Raw genomic sequence first — 20,563 nt, 5'->3', positions numbered from 1 at the left:
TGTTTTTTCCAGACAATGACATCACCCAGCCCCCCTACAACAGCCAAAAGACACAAAACCAGGTGGCTGGTTAGTGCCGCAGTTGTGCTGGTAAAATGTTTATTTGTTCAGTTATGGTTTTTTTAGTTATAACAGCTTGTTTTTATTTGATCAAACCCCACCCACTTTGCACCCCATGTTATTAAATCTTAAAAGTAAATATACCATTTCTTAGTGCTATGTTTGTGCTGTTTTGTGGCATAAAAATTAACACAAATTAGCACCAATGAATGGCGTATTTGTTATAGTATTTAATAACTTGGGGTGCAAAGTGGGTGGGGTTTGATCACATAAAAACAAACTGTTACACTTAAAAATTAAAAGCAGCACAAATAATAATTTTACAGCACAAACTGTCACAAAAACAGCACTAACCAACCTGCCCAGTTTCATGTTTTTTGGATGCTATAGGGGGGCTCAGTAACCTTTTAATAACTGAAAAATAAAAAGCAGTAGTGCTGAGATCTAAATAGCACAAAGGTGGCACCAACTAGTCCAGTTTCATGTCTTTTGTCTCTTGTGGGAGGCTGGGTGAGCTTTGGTGACCTTTATTAAACCAATAATAACAGAAAAACAAAAGGAGATAGAACAGAGAGTAAAGTGGCACAAACCAGTGCTTATAACAAAAAGAACAAAAAAAGTCCCGACCAGGGGGTAAAGCTCTCTGTATGAGACAAGTGGTTACTGAGACAGCAAACAAGGCTTAAGTCCAAAAGTATATTAAATTACCAAGTAGATTTTAGGTATCATCAAAAGATAAAAATACAGTTCCACATTAAATTTGACGCACAGTGCTCAATACCCATAGTGTACATGACATAACAATAACTTAAGAACAATGTCACTAAATAGATGTCTGGACGTCAGTTATGTTATGTATGTTGCAGAGCCCCCGACGCGGACAAATGGCTGCCTGTCGCTAACAATAATCATATAAGCTGGTACTGCAAGATATATATATATACCCCGGGGCCCATTTGGCAGCCACTCAACCTACTAGAAGTAAAAACAAAGAGTGGAGGCCTCCAACTATAAGGTAATACCACAATATCGTTGTAAAGCAAAAAATGGGAGGTCCCACTTCAAAAATATTTGCTGATTAGTATGGCAGCAGGAGGGCCAAGTTACTATGGGAGAGAAGGCAGTCTCTTGGTAAACACTCAAAAACTGTTGGCATCCAGGTCAAAAATTAACCATTAACTGTAAATAGCTTGGTAGCAAAGCTGGATTGTGGTCCAATAAATGGCTGAATATCACCGAGCCCACTGACGTGAGGCAGCCAGCTTATATAGGTAGTAGAATTGCCAAATAGGGGGGAGGAGGGTGTATACACTGGACAGTGTAACTAGAGACATTTCAATTGCACTGTAGAAGAACACAGTGGCTCAACCCTTGTGTCAGTCCATCTGGGGGAGTTGCACCAAGTGCAATATAGAAGGACACAATGGCTCAACCTTTGCATCAATCCATTTGGGGAGTGGGACCAAGTATGTCAGTAATGTGTACTATTAGTAGGTCTGCTCTGTATCGCTATGTCCAGAGATAGTTGCTCTGTTTCTCCCAGAGTCAAACTATAATATCGATGTGAGATCTTACCACACTTGATCACCCTCCAAACATTCCCCTCATTAGCCCACAGGTTGACCTGTTCCAGTTCGTACTGCTCGGGGCTAAAACCTGCCAGCTGCTCTCTGACGATCCATCCATCCCGCACGGATCTGTCCCTGTTACCAGGCTTGCCAGCCTCTTCACGTCAGGCTCCATTTCCCGCACACCCGACGGCGCTCTCTACCATTGCCGGACAGACTCAGGGGTCGCGACCTGGTCTCAGTCTGCTCCAAGTCCATCCCCACCATCAGGGGCCCTGGTGAACAAGCAGATTGGGACTTAGACCCCGCGCCTTGAGGAACCCTGTGCTGTGGGCTGCTAGAGACGCCACCAGGCGGTGCTTGACAGTACCAAACGGCCAGATGTTGGAGCCTGGAAGAGGACCATCCCCATTGGGGGATATATGCCAGCACCTGGCGGCACTAAAGACGCTGCAGGAGGGTTATACCCATTTGGAAGGACGGATTCAGACGTTGACTACGCCCGCCCCTGCATCCCAAGACTCGGGTCCCTCATCGTTGGCCGGAAGTCCCCTGAAAAACGCCTGCCGGAGCCGCGGCCTCTGTGCCTGTACTGGAACCTTGTGTGCTGACACCGGAACGGTTCAATGGGGACCGCACTGAATTCAGGGCCTTCTGCAATGCCTAACAGCTTTATTTCAGTCTGCAGCCACGGACATTTTCCACGGAAACTGTGAAGGTGGGATTTGTCATTTCGCTGCTGCAGGACGAACCCCAGGCCTGGGCCTACCATTTACTGGAGACCCGTCAACCACACAGTTGGAGTCGGTATTGACCTTCTGTGAAGCGATGGCGCTTCTTTATGACGACCCACAACGGACAGCTTCGGCCGAATCGGCCCTAAAACACTCCGACAGGGTCGTAGGGCAGCCGAAGAATATGCGGCAGAGTTCAGGCGTTGGATGGGGGATACGCAGTGGAATGATGCGGCCCTGCGCCACCAGTTCCGCATAGGTTTGTCCGAGCAATTGAAGGACGATTTAGCCAGGGTGGGCATACCAGCCACATTGGAAAACCTCATCGCTCTGGCCATCCAGATTGACCAACGGTTGCGGGAACGCAGGATGGAAAGGTCCGGCCAGGGTCAGAGGCCTATGTGGGTGTTACCCCGTGTTCCAGTGCAGGCCGCTCTGCCTACTGGAAATCGTTACCCGGAGACCGCAGAGGCACCTGAACCCATGCAAGTGGGGTTAACTCGTCCCTCATTAACGTTCAAGGAACGCCAGAGACGCCGGCTCAACAATATGTGTCTGTACTGTGGGGAAGCGGGCCACGTGGTACGTTCCTGCCCAGCGAAACTGGGTAAGTGCGCATCTGTGTTTTCTGCCACATCTTTCACTGCCGTTAATAGTTCTAATTACTTAGCAGTACCTATTTCTTTCCAGCTTCCCGGAAGGACCGTGTCAGCGACGACAATCGTTGATTCCGGGGCCTGTAGCTGCTTTGTAGATCTAGGTTTTGCAGCACAGTATCAAATCCCCCTACAAACCAAGGAATGTGAATTGAACATCTTTTTGGCCGATGGGTTCCGAATCAAGTCAGGAGTGGTAGACCGGGAGACCCCACCTCTCTGTGCCACGGTGGCTGGTCACCATCAAGAGTTCCTTCGTTTGGATGCCATCGCATCCCCTCTGTTTCCAATTATTCTGGGGCTTCCTTGGCTTCCTTGGCTACGGGCACACGACCCCCAGATTAATTGGAAAACCGGTACCCTTCAGTTCAGCTCCCCATACTGTCAGGAGCATTGCTGTCCCCAGTCGCCTTTACCTCCACGCTCTCTGTTACGCTTAGACACTGACGCAGAACTGACGCAACTCATTCCCCCGGCCTACCACAGCTATCTCGACGTGTTCAGCAAACAAGGAGCGGACAACCTTCCCCCACATAAGACCTATGACTGCCCCATTGACCTGCTTCCAGAATCTGAGGTGCCCTTCGGGCGAATTTTTCCCCTATCGGAGAGAGAGTTAGGGGTACTTAAAGAGTATATAGATGAGAATCTCCAGAAGGGGTTCATCTGCTCTTCCACGTCTCCGGCCGCGGCAGGAATTTTCTTAGTTGAGAAGAAGGATAAGTCCCTAAGGCCCTGTGTGGACTACAGGGAACTAAATAAGATCACGGTAAAGAACCGTTACCCGCTTCCCTTGGTGCCAGAATTATTTCAGAGGCTCAGGACAGCATCCATTTTTACAAAATTGGATCTAAGGGGGGGCTTACAATTTGGTCCGCATTCGGGAGGGAGATGAGTGGAAGACAGCCTTCCGTACTAGGTTTGGGCATTTCGAGTATTTAGTTTTTGTGGTCATCTATTTAGATGACATCCTGATTTTCTCTGCGTCCCTGGAAGAGCATAGAGGTCATGTTAGAAGTGTGCTGGGACGGCTCCGGCAACATGGGCTGTATGCAAAGGCAGAGAAGTGCAGTTTTAAGCAACGCAGCATTTCCTTCCTGGGACTAATCATTTCCACCACTGGAGTAGCCATGGACCCCCAAAAGATCTCTGCTATTCTGGAATGGCCGGTGCCAGTCGACAAGAAGGGTGTGCAGCGATTCATTGGCTACACCAATTTTTATAGGAAATTTATCAAAAACTTTTCAGGCCTCGTGTCCCCCATCACCCAGCTCACCAGACAAGGGGTGGACACCTGAGGCACAGATGGCCTTCGAGTCCTTGAAGAGACTGTTCACCGAGGCCCTAATACTGAGCCACCCGGATTCCTCGTTACCCTACATTCTGGAGGTAGACGCATATGAGAACGCAGTAGGGGCTGTGCTGTCCCAGAGGAAGGGAGTCAAGGAACTGATGCACCCTGTGGCCTTCTTCTCCAGAAAACTCTCATCTGCGGAGAGGAATTATGATATTGGGGACCGGGAACTTCTGGCCATAAAGGTAGCATTAGAGGAGTGGAGGTACCTACTGGAGGGAGCCACACACCCAATCCTGATCTTCACTGACCACAAGAATCTGGAGTACCTGAGGACGGCAAAGCGCTTGAGGCCACGTCAGGCTAGGTGGGCACTGTTTTTCTTGAGGTTCCACATCACATACAGGCCCGGATCAAAGAACACAAAACCCGACGCACTCTCGCGTATGTTTGAAGACCCTGAAGAAACCCACAAACCGGACACCATCCTGTCTACTGGGAATTTCCTCGCTCTACAGACCGAGCTACGGTCCCAACTACAGGCAAAATAAGGAAGGACTTTTGTGGAAGGAGGGACGGATCATGGTGCCCGAAGAAACCCATACCGCAGTCTTGGGCCACTGCCATGATCATCCTCTGGCTGGCCATTTCAGGGTATGGAAGACCTTGGAACTACTACAACGTGTATTCTGGTGGCCCAGCATGACTAAAGATTGTGAAGCGTATGTGAAAACCTGTGCGATCTGCCAGAGAAACAAGCCCACCAGGAGCAAGGCCTGGGGTCTGCTACAACCCTTACCAATACAGGCCATGGGAGATGATTTCCATCAACTTCATCGTGGAGCTCCCACCATCCCAAGATCATACCGCCATTTTCGTGGTGGTGGACCGCCTGTTCAAGATGGCCCATTTCCTGCCTCTGAAAAACATGCCATCAGCTGCAGAGACAGCACAAGTCTTCGTGAGGGAAGTGGTGAGACTTCATGGGGTTCCAAAGGACATCGTCTCAGATAGAGGGGTTCAGTTCACCTCTAAATTCTGCAGAGCACTGGGCAAGACCCTGGGAATCAAGCTGTCGTTATCTTCGGTATATCATCCACAGACCCAACGGGCAGACGGAACGCACAAACCAGACTCTGGAACAGTATCTCAGGTGCTACACCTCCTTCCTCCAGGATGATTGGCTGACTCTCTTGCCACTGGCCGAGTTCACATACAACAATGCGGTCACTCTGCTACTCAACAATCTCCGTTCTTCGCCAACTACGGATTCCATCCCACATTTCTACCCGACACGATTCCAGAGAGTCCAGTGCCAGCTACACAGGATATGTTACAGTTCTTCTCAGCAAATAACAAGGTTCTACAAGAGGCTATCGCAAGGGCCAAAGAAGATAGTAAAAAGGCCTTCGATAAGAGGAGGAGAGGCGATCTTGTTCTGCACCCTGGGGACCAGGTCTAGGCAGGATCTCTGTTCTATCTTTTATCATTTTTGTGTTAACTATTTATTAAGGGTCACCAAAGGTCACTCAGACTTCCCTACAACAACCAAAAGACACAAAACTGGGCTGGTTGGTTAGTGCCACGTTTGTACTGCTAAAAGTTTTGTTTGTGCTGTTATGAATTTTTAGTTATAATAGCTTGTTTTTATCTGATCAAACCCCACCCACTTTGCACCCTATGTTAATAAATCTTAATAACAAAAATACCGTTTGTCAGTGCTATGTTTGTGCTAGTCCATATTACCCTTTCTGCTACCTGTGTAAAACTCCAGTGTGTTTCTTTACTGCTACGTTTGTGCCGTAAAAATTTTAATTTGTGCTGCCCTTTATTTTTAAGATAATAGCAATTGATTTTTCCAGACGATGACATCACCCAGTCTCTCTACAACAGTAAAAAGACATGAAACTGGGCTGGATGGTTAGTGCCAACTGTCTCTCAGTTTTTTCAATTTTAACAATTATTTATTTAAAAGAGAAGTATAGGATTGCTTTTTTTAAAAAAAAAAAAATCATACTTTAATAGGTGGATGCAGCATTGGTCCAATGCTGCATTTGTCACCCGCCAGCTCTAAGGGTGACCGCTGAGTTCTCACAGCCGTTGTGAGCAAAGATCGGTGAATGTCAGTCACCGCTGTCTGCTCTGCACCCTCGACCTGCGCTCACTGGAGCGCTGGGCTGTGTAGGGGAGGGATCAGGTGGTTCAGGTTCTCAGTGGATCACTGAGAGGCTGAGCCAGGTGCCGCTCCAGACTCTGGGGTGGATTCTGATTTTAAAGTCGGGATCTTTCCCCAGCCTTGACTGGCTGAGTGAGATCACCCGACAGTGGGCTTCAACTAGCTGTCAGCTGAAAAGGGGTCACAGGAGTGCAGAACGAACTGCACTCCTGTGGTCCACAAAAGTACAGCCAAAAGAGCTTTGGCTGTACTTCACCTCTAAAGAGGTTTTGAAGTATATACTATAGTTTTCCACCATGTAAAATTTGCAACTTTTGACATTCACTTCTTCACTTACGTAATTCTAACTGTATGTATAATAATATTACGTACTATAATCAGTTATTTTTAGACCTTTTCTTTGTGGTACATTGTAACCATGCTCAGACATCTGAACTTAACAAAATTTCACTTTTTTTTTCTTTTTTAGACTTTATTGATTGGTTGGGAAATGTGTGACCATAGCCTCCCTCTCAATACTGGGTGCTATCAGCACAATTCTTGTAATGAAGATTGTGATAAGATGTGCTTCTTGTCTTATTTCACATTTACATTTGCTCAGTACTGGATTAATAGCTTTTCTCTTCAAGTTCCTCTTCAAGTTGTACATTAATAGCATGAGACTTAATTTTATAAATTCCATTAACAGTGTTGAAGCATCCTCACATTACACAGGTAGCAGACTGGGTAATATGGATTGATTTGAGGCCAGCATAATTGTAGCTACAGCCAAAAAGGAATACTAAATCTCAAGAATTACAATAGTAAAATGTGTCAAACATTTTAATTCTACAAATCATTGTGCGAATCATAGATCAAAAAGGCTGTATGAAAAATGCCAACTGAAGTACAAACAAACCAAAACATAAAGATATCCACGTAAGGGTCTGACTTTTTCTCAGCCTTCATTAAACAGCAGCTTCACATGTCCATGAGAAGTGCATAAAAAAATAGTTTAGCTTAAGAAAAACAAAAAGTGGTAGAACTGAGTTTCAACCGCTTGACAACTGGGCTATAGCTGAATGACGGTGTGCACCCGGCGCTGTCAGTGATCGCTTTGTCCTTTGGACACAGCTGAACACATGACATTGTAAAGGACCAATCACAGCGGCCTTTACCACGTGACCAGCTGTGTCCAATCACAGCTGATCACCATGTAAACACACTTGCCGTTTATCGGCAGTACTTTCCTCACGTTGTCACAGCATGAGGAAAGTACTGCCAATAATCGGCAAGTGTGAAAGAAGACATCTACACTGATAATCAGGGCACTGATTATCAGTGCCCTGATTATCAGAGCAGCCCCAAAAGTGCCCATCAGTGGAAATGCCAATCTGTGCCCACCAGTGATGCCACTCTGTGCCCATCAGTGCTGCCAACCTGTGCCCATCAGCGCCAGCTATCAGTGTCGCCAGTCAGTGCCACCTATGAGTGCCCTTCAGTGCTGCCTAATAATGCCTATCAGTGCCCATCATTGTCGCCTCATCAATGCCCACCAGTGTACCCCATCAGTGCGCATCAGTGCTGCCTCATCAGTGCCCATCAGTGCTGCCTATCAGTGCAGCCTATGAGTGCCCATCAGTGCAGCCTCATCAACGCACATTAGTGAAGGAGAAAAATTACCTGTTTGCAAAATTTTATAATAGAAACTAAGAAAACCTTTTTTTTTTCATAATGTTCAGTATTTTTTCTCATGTTTAGCAAAAAATAAAACACCCAGTGGTGATTAAATACCACCGAAAGAAAGCTCTATTTGTATGAAAAAAATTATAAAAACTTCATACGGGTACAGTGTTGCATGACCACACAATTGTCATTCAAAGTGCAACAGCACTGAAAGATGAAAATTGGCCTGGTCAGGAAGGGGGTGAAAGTGCCCAGTAGGCAAGTGGTTAAACAGCACAAAACAGCCACTAACTAATTGACCTAGTTTTATGCCTTTTGTTTCCTGTAGGAGGGCTGGGTGACCTTTATTGACCACCAGCCCTCCGGAAGATTTACCCCATTAATGACCAGGCCATTTTTTGCTATTCGGCACTGTGCTATTTCAACTGGTAATTGTGTGGTCATGCAATCCTGTACCTAAACAACATTTATGTCCCTTTTTTACACAAATAGATATTTCTTTTGGTGGCATTTGATCACCAATGGGTTTTTTATTTTTTGTGATATAAACGAAAAAAAGACTGAACATTTTGAAAAAAAAAAACGATATTTTTTGCTTTTGGTTATAAAAAATATATAGTTAAAGTTAGTCATACTTTTAGGCCAAAATGTATTCTGCTATGTGCCTTTGGTAAAAAAAATCCAAATACATGTATATTAATTGTTTTATGTGAAAGTTATAGCGTCTACAAACTACCGTATTTTTCGCTCCATAAGACACACCTGACCATAAGACGCACCTAGGTTTTAGAGGCAGAAAACAGGAAAAAAAATTCTGAACTAATGGACTGCAGACATAGTACAGGAGATGACCAGAGACTGTGGACAGCACAGGGATAACCAGAGACTGCGGACAGTACAGGGATGACCAGAGACTGCGGACAGCACAGGGATGACCAGAGACTGCGGACAGCACAGGGATGAGCAGAGACTGCGGACAGCACAGGGATGAGCAGAGACTGCGGACAGTACAGGAGATGACAAGAGACTGCGGACAGTACAGGGATGACCAAAGACTGCAGGGACAGTATAGGGATGACCAGAGACTGCGGACAGTACAGGGATGACCAGAGACTGCGGACACAGTACAGGAGATGACCAGAGACTGCGGACAGTACAGGGATGACCAGAGACTGCGGACAGTACAGGAGATGACTGCTGACCTTTGGGGAGGGGGGGGGAGCGGGTACCTGAATTTGACAGGTACCCGCTCTTACTTCCGCGGAGTTGTTCTTTGATCTTACCTGTTCCTCTAACCAGCCGCGCGCTGTCTTCCTGGCTTCTGTAGTGTTGGCGCTCGGCATGCCCAGTGCGCATGAGCGAGAAGCACTTGCGCTTTGTGATTGGTTCGGCGGCTTCTGGGATCTGTCATATGTCCCAGGTACCGCCTTACCATTCACAAAAAGCACCGCTTCTTGTGCATGCGCACTTGGCACCCGGCTGTCAAGTCCAGCGCCCACACTACAGAAGCCGGGAAGACAGCGCGCCGCTGGATAGAGGAACAGGTAAGGTCAATGAACAACTCCGCAGAAGTAAAAGCGGGTACCTGTCAAATTCAGGTACCCGCTTCCCACCTCCCCAAAGGTCAGCAGTCATCTCCATAAGGTCCCGCTGCAGAGCTGAGCGGCCGGCCCGGTATTCTGACACGGCGGCGGTGGAAATACCGGACCGGCCGCTCCATATTCGCTCCATAAGACGCACTGACATTTCCCCCCCTTTTTTGGGGGGAAAAAAGTGCGTCTTATGGAGCGGAAAAATACGGTATGTTATATATTGGAATTTACACAGCTTTTACTTTCTGACTACCTATCACATTTATTGGTGCTAAAATGCCAGGGCAGTACAACCCCCCCCCAAAAAAAAAAATTACCCTTTTTTTGAAAATAGACACCCCAAGGAGTTTGCTGAGAGGCATGTTGAGTCCATGGAACATTTTATTTTTTGCCACAAATTTTTGAATGACAACATTTTTTTTATTAACACATATATAAATCCTGTATAATAATAATAATATACACTATATTGCCAAAAGTATTGGGACACCTCTCCAAATCATTGGATTCAGGTGTTCCAATCACCTCCATGGCCACAGGTGTACAAAATCAAGCACCTAGGCATGCAGACTGCTTCTGGAAACATTTGTGAAAGAATGGGTCACTCTCAGGAGCTCCGTGAATTCAAGGTTGGTACCGTCATAGGTTGCAACCTGTGCAATAAGTCCATCTGTGAAATTTCCTTGTCAACTGTTAGTGGTATTATAACAAAGTGGAAGCAACTGGGAACGACAGCAACTCGGCCACGTAAGTGGGGTCAACGCATGCTGAAGCACAGACTGTGCAGAAGCCGCCAACTGTCTGCAGAGTCAATAGCTAAAGACCTCCAAACTTCATGTGGCCTTCAGATTAGCACATCAGTGTGTAGACAGCTTCATGGAATGAGTTTCCATGGCTAAGCAGCTGCATTCAAGCCTTAAATCACCAAGTGCAATGCAAATCATCGGATGCAGTGGTGTAAAGCATGCCGTCACTGGACTCTAGAGGGGTGGAGACGTGTTCTCTGAAGTGATGAATCAGGCTTCTCTGTCTGGCAATCCGATGGACGTGTCTGGGTTTTGCGGTTGCTAGGAGAACGGTACTTGTCTGACTGCATTTTACCAAGTGTGAAGTTTGATGGAGGAAGGATTATATTGTGGGTTTGTTTTTTAGGTGTCGGGCTTGGCCCCTTAGTTCCAGTGAAGGGAACTCTTAAGGGGTCAGCATACCAAGACATTTTTGACAGATTCATGCTCCCAACTTTGTGGGAACAGTTTGGGGATGGCCCCTTCCTGTTCCAACATGCCTACGCACCAGTGCAGAAAGCAAGGTCCATAAAGACATGGATGAGCAAGTTTGGGGTGGAGGAACTTTCAACTGAAAGTGGTTAGATACACTATGCTGTTTGTATCCATTCTTAATATTCGTGAAGTGTTCTCCTGTGCGAGTGGATAATTTCCTGGTAGTTCTTCAGATTTATTGAAATTTACGTGACTATGTACAGTTGTGCTCAAAAGTTTGCATACCCTGGCAGAAACAATTGAGTACTGTCCGTGATACTTTTTTTATTTGCACTAACATACAATTTTGAGGACAAGCTTTCGGGGAATGTCCCCTTCTTCAAGGTCTAAGCAGTACTACTCACAAAGTTAGCAGAATGTTAGAAGAGATGAAAGAAAAAAAAAAGGAGGCTAGAGATAAGATACGGCTACAACCAACTCATACCCTGGCAGAAATTGTGAAATTTTGGCATTGATATTGAAAATATGACTCATCATGCCAAAAATGCTCTTTTATTGAATGATGATGATCATATGAAGCCATTTATTATCAAATAGTTGTTTGGCTCCTTTTTAAATCATAATGATAACAGAAATCACCCAAATGACCATGATCAAAAGTTTACATACCCTGGAATGTTTGGCCTTGGTACAGACACACAAGGTGACACACACGGGTTAAAATGCCAATTAGAGGTTAATGCCCCACATCTGTGGCTTTTTAAATTGCATTTAGTGTCAGTGTATAAATAGTCAATGAGTTTGTTAGCTCTTATGTGGAAGCACTGACTAGGCTAGATACTGAGCAATGGGGATCAGGAAAGACTGTCAAAAGTTCTGCGTAACAAGGTAATGGAACTTTCTAAAGATGGAAAAGGACATAAAAAGATGTCCAAAGCCTTGAATATGTCAATCAGTACTGTTGAATCACCTATTAAGAAGTGGAAAGTTAGGGGATCACTTGATACCAAGCCAAGGTTAGGTAGACCAAGAAAGATTGCAACCATAACTGACAGAAGAATTGTTCGGGATTCAAAGAAAAACTCACAGGCAACATCAAAAGAAATACAGGCTGCTCTGGAAAAAGATGGTGTGGTTGTTTTTTAAGGAGTACAATACGGTGATACTTGAACAAAAATGAGCTGTTTGGTCGAGGTGCCAGAAAGAAGCTTTTACTGCACCAATGAAACAAAAAAGCCCAATTACAATATGCCTGACAACACCTTGACATGCCTAACCAGGCCTGTCAACTTTTTATCATGGCAATTTGGGTGATTTCTGTTGTCATTGTGATTTAAAACGGAACCAAACAACTATTTGATAATAAATGGCTTCATATGATCATCATCCTTCAATAAAAGTGCATTTCTTGGCATGATCAGTCATATTTTCAATATCAATGCCAAAATTTCTGCCAGGGTATGCAAATGTTTGAGCACAACTGTAAGCAGATAGGTGACATATCTTGAATCACATGTGATGAATTTCCTGATGTCAAACCTTTCACCTGTTACATACAGTCATGGCCGAAATTGTTGGCACCCTTGATATTTTTCCTGAAAATCAAGTATTTCACACAAAAAAGGTATTGCATTAACACATGTTTTGCTATACACATGTTTATTCCCTTTGTATGTATTGGAACAAATATAAAACAGAGGCAGAAAAGCAAATATGACATAATGTCACACAAAACCCCAAAAATGGGCTGGACAAAAGTATTGGCACCCTTAACTTAATATTTGGTTGCACACCCTTTGGAAAACATAACTGAAATCAGTCGCTTCCTATAACCATCAATAAGCTTCTGACACCTCTCACCCGGAATTTTGGACCACTCTTCCTTTGCAAACAGCTCCAGGTCTCTCTTATTGGAAGGACACCTTTTCCCAACAGCAATTTTAAGATCTCTCCACAGGTGTTCAATGGGATTTAGATCTGGGCTCATTGCTGGCCACTTCAGAACTCTCCAGCGCTTCTTTGCCATCCATTTCTGAGTGCTTTTTGACGTATGTTTGGGGTCATTGTCCTGCTGGAAGACCCAGGATCTTGGACGCAAACCCAGCTTTCTGACACTGGGCCCTACAGTGCGACCCAAAATCCTTTGGTAATCCTCAGATTTCATGATGCCTTGCACACAGTCAAGGCACCCAGTGCCAGAGGCAGCAAAACAACCCCAAAACATCATTGAACCTCCACCATATTTTACCGTAGGTACTGTGTTTTGTTCTTTGTAGGCCTCATTCCGTTTTCGGTAAACAGTAGAATGATGTGCTTTACCGAAAAGCTCTATCTTGGTCTCATCTGTCCACAAGACGTTTTCCCAGAAGGCTTTTGGCTTACTCAAGTACATTTTGGCAAACTGTAGTCTTGCTTTTTTATGTCTCTGTGTCAGCAGTGGGGTCCTCCTGGGTCTCCTGCCATAGCGTTTCATTTCATTTAAATGTCGACGGATAGTTCGCGCTGACACTGATGCTCCCTGAGCCTGCAGGACAGCTTGAATGTCTTTGGAACATGTTTGGGGCTGCTTATCCACCATCCGGACTATTCTGCGTTGCAATCTTTCATCAATTTTCCTCATCCGTCCACGACCAGGGAGATTAGCTACAGTGCCATGGGTTGCAAACTTCTTGATAATGTTGCGCACTGTGGACAAAGGCAAATCTAGTTCTCTGGAGATGGACTTGTAACCTTGAGATTGTTGATATTTTGCCACAATTTTGGTTCTCAGGTCCTCAGACAGTTCTCGTCTCCTCTTTCTGTTGTCCATGCTTAGTGTGGCACAGACAGACACACAATGCAAAGGTTAAGTGAACGTCTCTCCTTTTTATCTGCTTTCAGGTGTGATTTCTATATTGCCCACACCTGTTACTTGCCCCAGGTGAGTTTACAGGAGCATCACATGCTTGTAACATTCTTATTTATCCGCAGTTGTGAAAGGGTGCCAATACTTTTGTCCAGCCCATTTTTGGAGGTTTGTGTGACATTATGTCGAATTTGCTTTCTTTCCTCCCTTTTTTTGTTTTGTCCCAATACACACAAAGGGAATAAACATGTGTATAGCAAAACATGTGTTAATGCAATACGTTTCGTGAGAAATACATGATTTCCTGGAGAAATATCAAGGGTGCCAACAATTTCGGCCATGACTGTAGAATGAGAAACTTTCAAGCCTTCTGCTTTTGTCTATATAGTCCTACAAGCGTTACATCTCCCACATTTATAGGAACTTGTAGCATCCAAGGGGGTGGTACGTTCTGAATGGGACAACCAACCAAATGCCAAGGGATCCAAAATGGAAGCCAGTGATGCTGGATGGAAGTCCAATGGGTGAGAGGAAGAATATAACTTAGTGTAGAAAAGGGTAAATTTATCTAATATGGCTTCCCAGTGGACTTAAGGAGTTCCAGTATAATAGTACGTGGATATTCATGCTGTGCCAACATAGCCATTCTTATCCCCGTTGAAAAAAACTCTTGCCTGTGACTAAATAGGGCCAATTACGTTACCTCAGATAGATGAAGACAGAGTTGCCTCCTTACTGCCTTAAGATGGTCAAAATTGTCAGGTGAGGGGGACTCAGAATACCATTGGGCACTACTGTCAGCAAATACATTATTTAGAGGCTACATAATAGGTTTAGGGAAGTTTTCGTAGGAAATTTTTTTCAGATGTCTATACATCAGGCCAAAACAGAGACACCTAAAGAAGAAATGGAGACAAAGGGTTTGGTACCAAATAAGATACATTCTCTTTCATCAGGGGACAGTTGGGAGCTAAGAAAATGTGTATTATGTTGTAACGGAGGTCAGAAATATTAGATTTTTGAGAAATAGGGAGAGAGAACCTCTGAAAGAACATTTATTACATGAAACTAAATGAAAAGCAGTATGTAAATAAGTTAGCAGATCTGCATAACTGATTAGTGAGTTCCTGTGTCCAAGCAGAAGGTTTGGGGGTATGGATGCCTTCTCAGCAGGGATTACAGGATTCGATGAATTTTGTACCATCTCTGGCTGCATTAAAAGTTCTAGACAACAAAGAAAAAGGTCAGACTGTGTAGAGCTTATTTCAGTGATGGACAGAGAGGAACCATGTCTGGAGGTCCTACTAGAACAGCGGTTCTCAACCTGGGGGTCGCGACCCCTTTGGGGGTCGAACGACCATTTCACTGGGGTCGCCTAAGACCATCGGAAAACACATATTTCCGATGGTCTTAGGAACCGAGACACCGTTCCTCTGACTCAGTCGATGTGTGGGCGGGATGATACGCTGCCCTGTCACCTGGCCACACCTCCGGGATCACAACAGCTGCGCCTCCTCGCCGCTGATTGGCCACCGGAACTGTAGCTCAGGAGAGGCACACAGGCAGCCAATCACCGGCGAGGAGGTGGAGCTTGGAGAGGAGGAGCCGAGCGGCAGCGCGCGTAGATCTAAGAAGATCGAGGGAGCTGCCGGAGTAAGTGAAGAGGAGAGCGGCCAGAGAAGGAAGACAGCTGACAGGTAAGTGAGAGAGCGAGCCCAGGCTGGAGCAGGGGTCAGCAAGGTAAGTATCATTGGTGTCAGTGGGAGGAATAGTGCCCCATCATTTGTGTCACTAATACCAACGATGGGGCACTATTTCTCCCACCACTGACACCAACGATGGGGCACTGTTCCTCCACCCATTGACACCAACGATGGGGCACTGGTCCTCCCCCCACTGACACCAACGATGGGGCACTGTTCCTCCCCCCACTGACACCAACGATGGGGCACTATTCCTCCCCCCACTGACACCAACGATGGGGCACTATTCCTCCCCCCACTGACACCAACGATGGGGCACTATTCCTCCCCCCACCAACACCAACGATGGGACACTATTTACCCCCCCCCACTGACACCAATGATGGGGCACTATTCCCCCCCCTGACCCCAATGATGGGGCACTATTTCCCCCTCCACCACACTGACATCAATGATGGGGCACTATTCCTCCCACTGACACCAATGATGGGGCACTATGCCCCCCACTGACACCAATGATGGGGCACTATTCCCCCCACTGACACCAATGATGGGGCACTATTCCTACCCACTGACACCAATGATGGGGCTCTATTCCCCCCACTGACACCAATGATGGGGCTCTATTCCCCCCACTGACACCAATGATGGGGCTCTATTCCCCCCACTGACACCAATGATGGGGCTCTATTCCCCCCACTGACACCAATGATGGGGCACTATTCCCCCCACTGACACCAATGATGGGGCACTATTCCCCCCACTGACACCAATGATGGGGCACTATGCCCCCCACTGACACCAATGATGGGGCACTATTCCCCCCACTGACACCAATGATGGGGCACTATTCCCCCCACTGACACCAATGATGGGGCTCTATTCCCCCCACTGACACCAATGATGGGGCACTATTCCCCCCACTGACACCAATGATGGGGCTCTATTCCCCCCACTGACACCAATGATGGGGCTCTATTCCCCCCACTGACACCAATGATGGGGCACTATTCCCCCCACTGACACCAATGATGGGGCACTATTCCTCCCACTGACACCAACGATGGGGCACTATTCCTTCCACTGACACCAACGATGGGGCACTATTCCTCCCACTGACACCAACGATGGGGCACTATTCCCCCCACTGACACCAACGATGGGGCACTATTCCTCCCAATGACACCAACGATGGGGCACTATTCCTCCCACTGACACCAACGATGGGGCACTATTCCTCCCACTGACACCAACGATGGGGCACTATTCTTCCCACTGGCACCAACGATGGGGCACTATTCCTCCCACTGGCACAAACGATGGGGCACTATTCCTCCCACTGGCACCAACGATGGGGCACTATTCCTCCCACTGGCACCAATGATGGGGCACTATTCCTCCCACTGGCACCAACGATGGGGCACTATTCCTCCCACTGACACCAACGATGGGGCACTATTCCTCCCACTGACACCAACGATGGGACACTATTCATCCCACTGACATCAGTGATGGGGCACTACTCCTTGCACTGACACCAATGATGTGGCACTAGTCCTCCCACTGCAAAATTACAGTTATGAAGTAGCAACGAAAATAATTTTATGGTTGGGGGTCACCACAACATGAGGAACTGTATTAAGGGGTCGCGGCATTAGAAAGGTTGAGAACCACTGTACTAGAAGGAGGTTGAGGACTGCTGCCTGCATGGACTACTTCACCCTGAGGTTCCACAGTGCTATCACATGGACTATTTCTCCTTGCCATGCCTCTACTTCTCTGACAACGGCTGTCTGTGTAGTCCTGAAGCTGTGGCCAGGACACACTGCCCTCTGAGGGCCTGTGATTTGGAAAGACCTGTGCCCTCCGTCCTTCTGACCTCCTTTCGCTGACACCCTACCTGGACCGCTTTGGCTGAGGTTGCTGTCGGCTGGTGAGTCATCTAAACGCTTGCTGTGCCAGGACCCCTGCCGTGTGCTGGACTGGATCTGTGCTGTATCATACCGTGCTGTGCTGGATTACTGCCTCGTGCCCTGGACTTAAATGATTGCTGGACCAGGATCCCTCCCTGTGTGCTGGACTTTACCCTCGCTTTGTCATACCCTGCTGTACTAAATTCCAGCCCTGTGCCCCTGGACTTTGCTGTACTGGACTGTGCCCTGCTACTCACTGTGCCTGGACTGTTACCTTTGACTCTGGACTAAGTCCTTGCTGTACCATATTGCCACCTGTCCCTCATACCTGAATTGTTGCCTTGTGACCCTGGATTGTGATTGTGGCCTGCTACTCACTGCGCCCAAATTGTGCCCTGCGATCCTGGACTAAAACTCTGCTGTACTAGATTGCTGCCCGGTTCCTCTGGACTTATCCCTTGATGTTCACTATTGCCACTCTGTTATATTTCTGCATGTCCCTCACAGTGTTGGAATTATTGCTCTTTGAACTTCCCCTTTATCTGACTCCCTGGTTTTCAGCACTCCAAAATAAAGAATGCCTTGATCGGGGGTCCTAAAATCCCTCTTGATCTCTGCGTGTGTTCTGTTCCCCCCACACCTCTGTCACATATATATATTTTCAATACATATAAATATAGGTGTATTATTATCTTTACAATGGTTGTGTCAAGAACTTGCCTAATAGATGGTTCGTAAATGAAGGCAAGTCAGTGATTTACATATGAATGAGGCAGCAAGATTGCAGGTTCACACCCTAACAGACAGTTATTATATATTATCATCTCTATGACAGTTCAGTTGGTTCTCTTGGTTTTTACATAAAAGCTGACATCTTTATCACCAAGAAGACAAGAGTAATAATCATATCCAGTCCAACAGGTTTTCTCACTATTGCTGGGAGTCTAATGTCAGAGCTGCTCCTTGTGCAGTTTGTTCAGAAAAAGTCAAAAAGCTTTGTTGGAAACTTTGGGTTTCAAGAGTGCCACGTAAAAGAATGCCTTTTGCTTCCTCATATGTTAAGTATAAACTCAAGTAAAAGAAAATTAAAAAAAAAAAAATTTCCCTTTTTTTCTGCAGTAAATGTTTGCTTCTGTTTTTCATACTACCTAGGATGCTAAAAAGCGGTAGTAAAAAAAAATAAACAATTCCTCCCTGCAAGGCAATGTCATAATGTGCTAGTATGCATTGCATAATAACACAATATGAGAGACTTACCTTAAAACAAAGCCCTCCATCGGCAAGCTGCCACCGTTGACAGGACTTACATCTTCACCCGGTCTTTCTTCCAGGTTTGCGAGCTCCAGCGCATGTTTAGGAGATATTCATCTTATCTACAGGTAAACTTTATTGTGAACTTACCTGTAGGTAAAAATGTCAGAAACAAGGTTACTAACCTCTTTGAAATGAAGGATTAAAGCAGACCTTCACCTTAGAAACAGACTTTAAGACCCTGACTTGGCCACCCCTGTCTACTATCAAACAATGATTTTTTTTTTTCAGGCTTGTTCAAACGTTTTAAAACTTTTTGTTTGGTCCTGCCCCCATTATCACATAGACAAGAATAGCATCCCTACTGCTGAAGCCTCCTGGGAAATTATCTTCACATATACCAGAAGGCTGCAGGAGCCCATTGACAGAGTTGTGGATGGGTAGAGCTAGAGCCCATCATTTGGGGCCTGGCTGCCTAAACCTGAAAGAGGCAGCTAGCTCCAGATGATTATTCCACACAGCTGGCAGTGTGGAATAACTGCAGCAACCAGCGAGAAGCAAAGAGGCAGCATTTTAACAAATAGTCTGTTGGAAAAGTAAGAATATTGCCTTTAAGTTTACATTGGTGTGACTACTCATGCGATTTGACAAGTCGCACCCATTGCCGGCAATGGAACTGTTCATATTGCCACAGCGATTATGAAAACTACTTTTTGCTGATTTCATTGTGACTTGCATAGACTTCTGTTATATGAAATTGCAAGCCGCAATGAAATCGGCAGTGCAAATCGCACTGATATGTGGCTCTGCAATCGCGCTGAAGTAGTGTAATTTCAAAGCTGCAACCCTGCAAACCAGGGCTTACTCCTATAGATATGCTTTAACATAAAAAATGACACTGTGTGGACAGGATCATATTAAAGAAAATTGTACTAAAATCCACAATTAAAAGCCATGATTACAACAATCTATACACCCTGTTGTACAGACAGCTAAAGTTATATGCAAATTGTGACGTCTGTAAAATTATGCTTTATATCACCCATTCTGCTTCCTTTGTCCTTTATTAAGCTTTTAAAGGAGATGTAAGTCCTAAATGAATGACAGTTCATATCTATGACAAATACACAGCTAGCCTTGTGTATCATGAATAATGTTTTATTTTGTTCCTTGTAGTCTCTGTCAAATGTCTGTGCCAATGCAGGAGCATAACTGGAAGACTGAGACAGAGCACTGTCACCCTGTAATAGGATGTGCTTAAACAAGGACCCTCATGACAAAATTACAAGGTATTATTTAAATGCAAGCTGCACATGTTTAAGTGGTTCTATGCATTCTATGAAATAAAATAAAAAGCCTTCTGGATGCAGCTCTCCCTTCCACTTACCTGACCCTTATACTTACCTCACCATCTCGATCCAGTGATGTGCATGAGAGCTGCGGCGTTCCCAGGTCTCACTCTCCTCATTGTTTACACAGTGACGGGAGCCATTGGCTCCTGCTGATGGCAATCTCAGCCAGTGAGCCAATGAGGAGAGAGCAGGGGGTGGGGCTGAGCCACATTTCGTGTGTGAATGGACAATGTCTATTCACAGGAACATGGCTCTAGAGTGAGCTTGCTTGAATTCCCCCCCCCCCCCAATAGCAAAAGGTTTTCTATTGGGGGCAATCGGTTGTGGGAAGGAGCCAGGAGCGCCAGCAGGTAACCCAAAAAGAAGAGAATCAGGGCTGTTCTGTGCAAATCCATTGCACAAAGCAGGTATGTATAACATTTTTTTTTACAGCCTTTAGAAACACTTTAAAAATGACCTGAGCGGCATGGCCAGGATGTAAAAGAGAGTGGACACACCTTGCCTCAGCTCCCGCCATCCATGCAAAGAACCCTT

At 45.8% G+C, this 20,563-nt stretch overlaps 1 protein-coding gene across 1 annotated transcript in view; it reads right to left on the bottom strand.

The window, feature by feature from the left end:
- The window catches only part of PLEKHH3 (pleckstrin homology, MyTH4 and FERM domain containing H3), a 361,278-nt gene that overhangs the window by 290,215 nt on the left and 50,500 nt on the right, over positions 1 to 20,563 (bottom strand). The gene's annotated exons all lie outside the window — the stretch shown is intronic.

The sequence above is a fragment of the Staurois parvus genome, unplaced genomic scaffold (genome assembly GCF_062004578.1).
Source record: "Staurois parvus isolate SC_StPar_1 unplaced genomic scaffold, SC_StPar_1.0 ptg000263l, whole genome shotgun sequence".
Taxonomy (NCBI): Eukaryota; Metazoa; Chordata; class Amphibia; order Anura; family Ranidae; genus Staurois; species Staurois parvus.
Note: the sequence above shows the minus strand (reverse complement) of the source record. Positions and strands in the feature narration are given on the sequence as shown.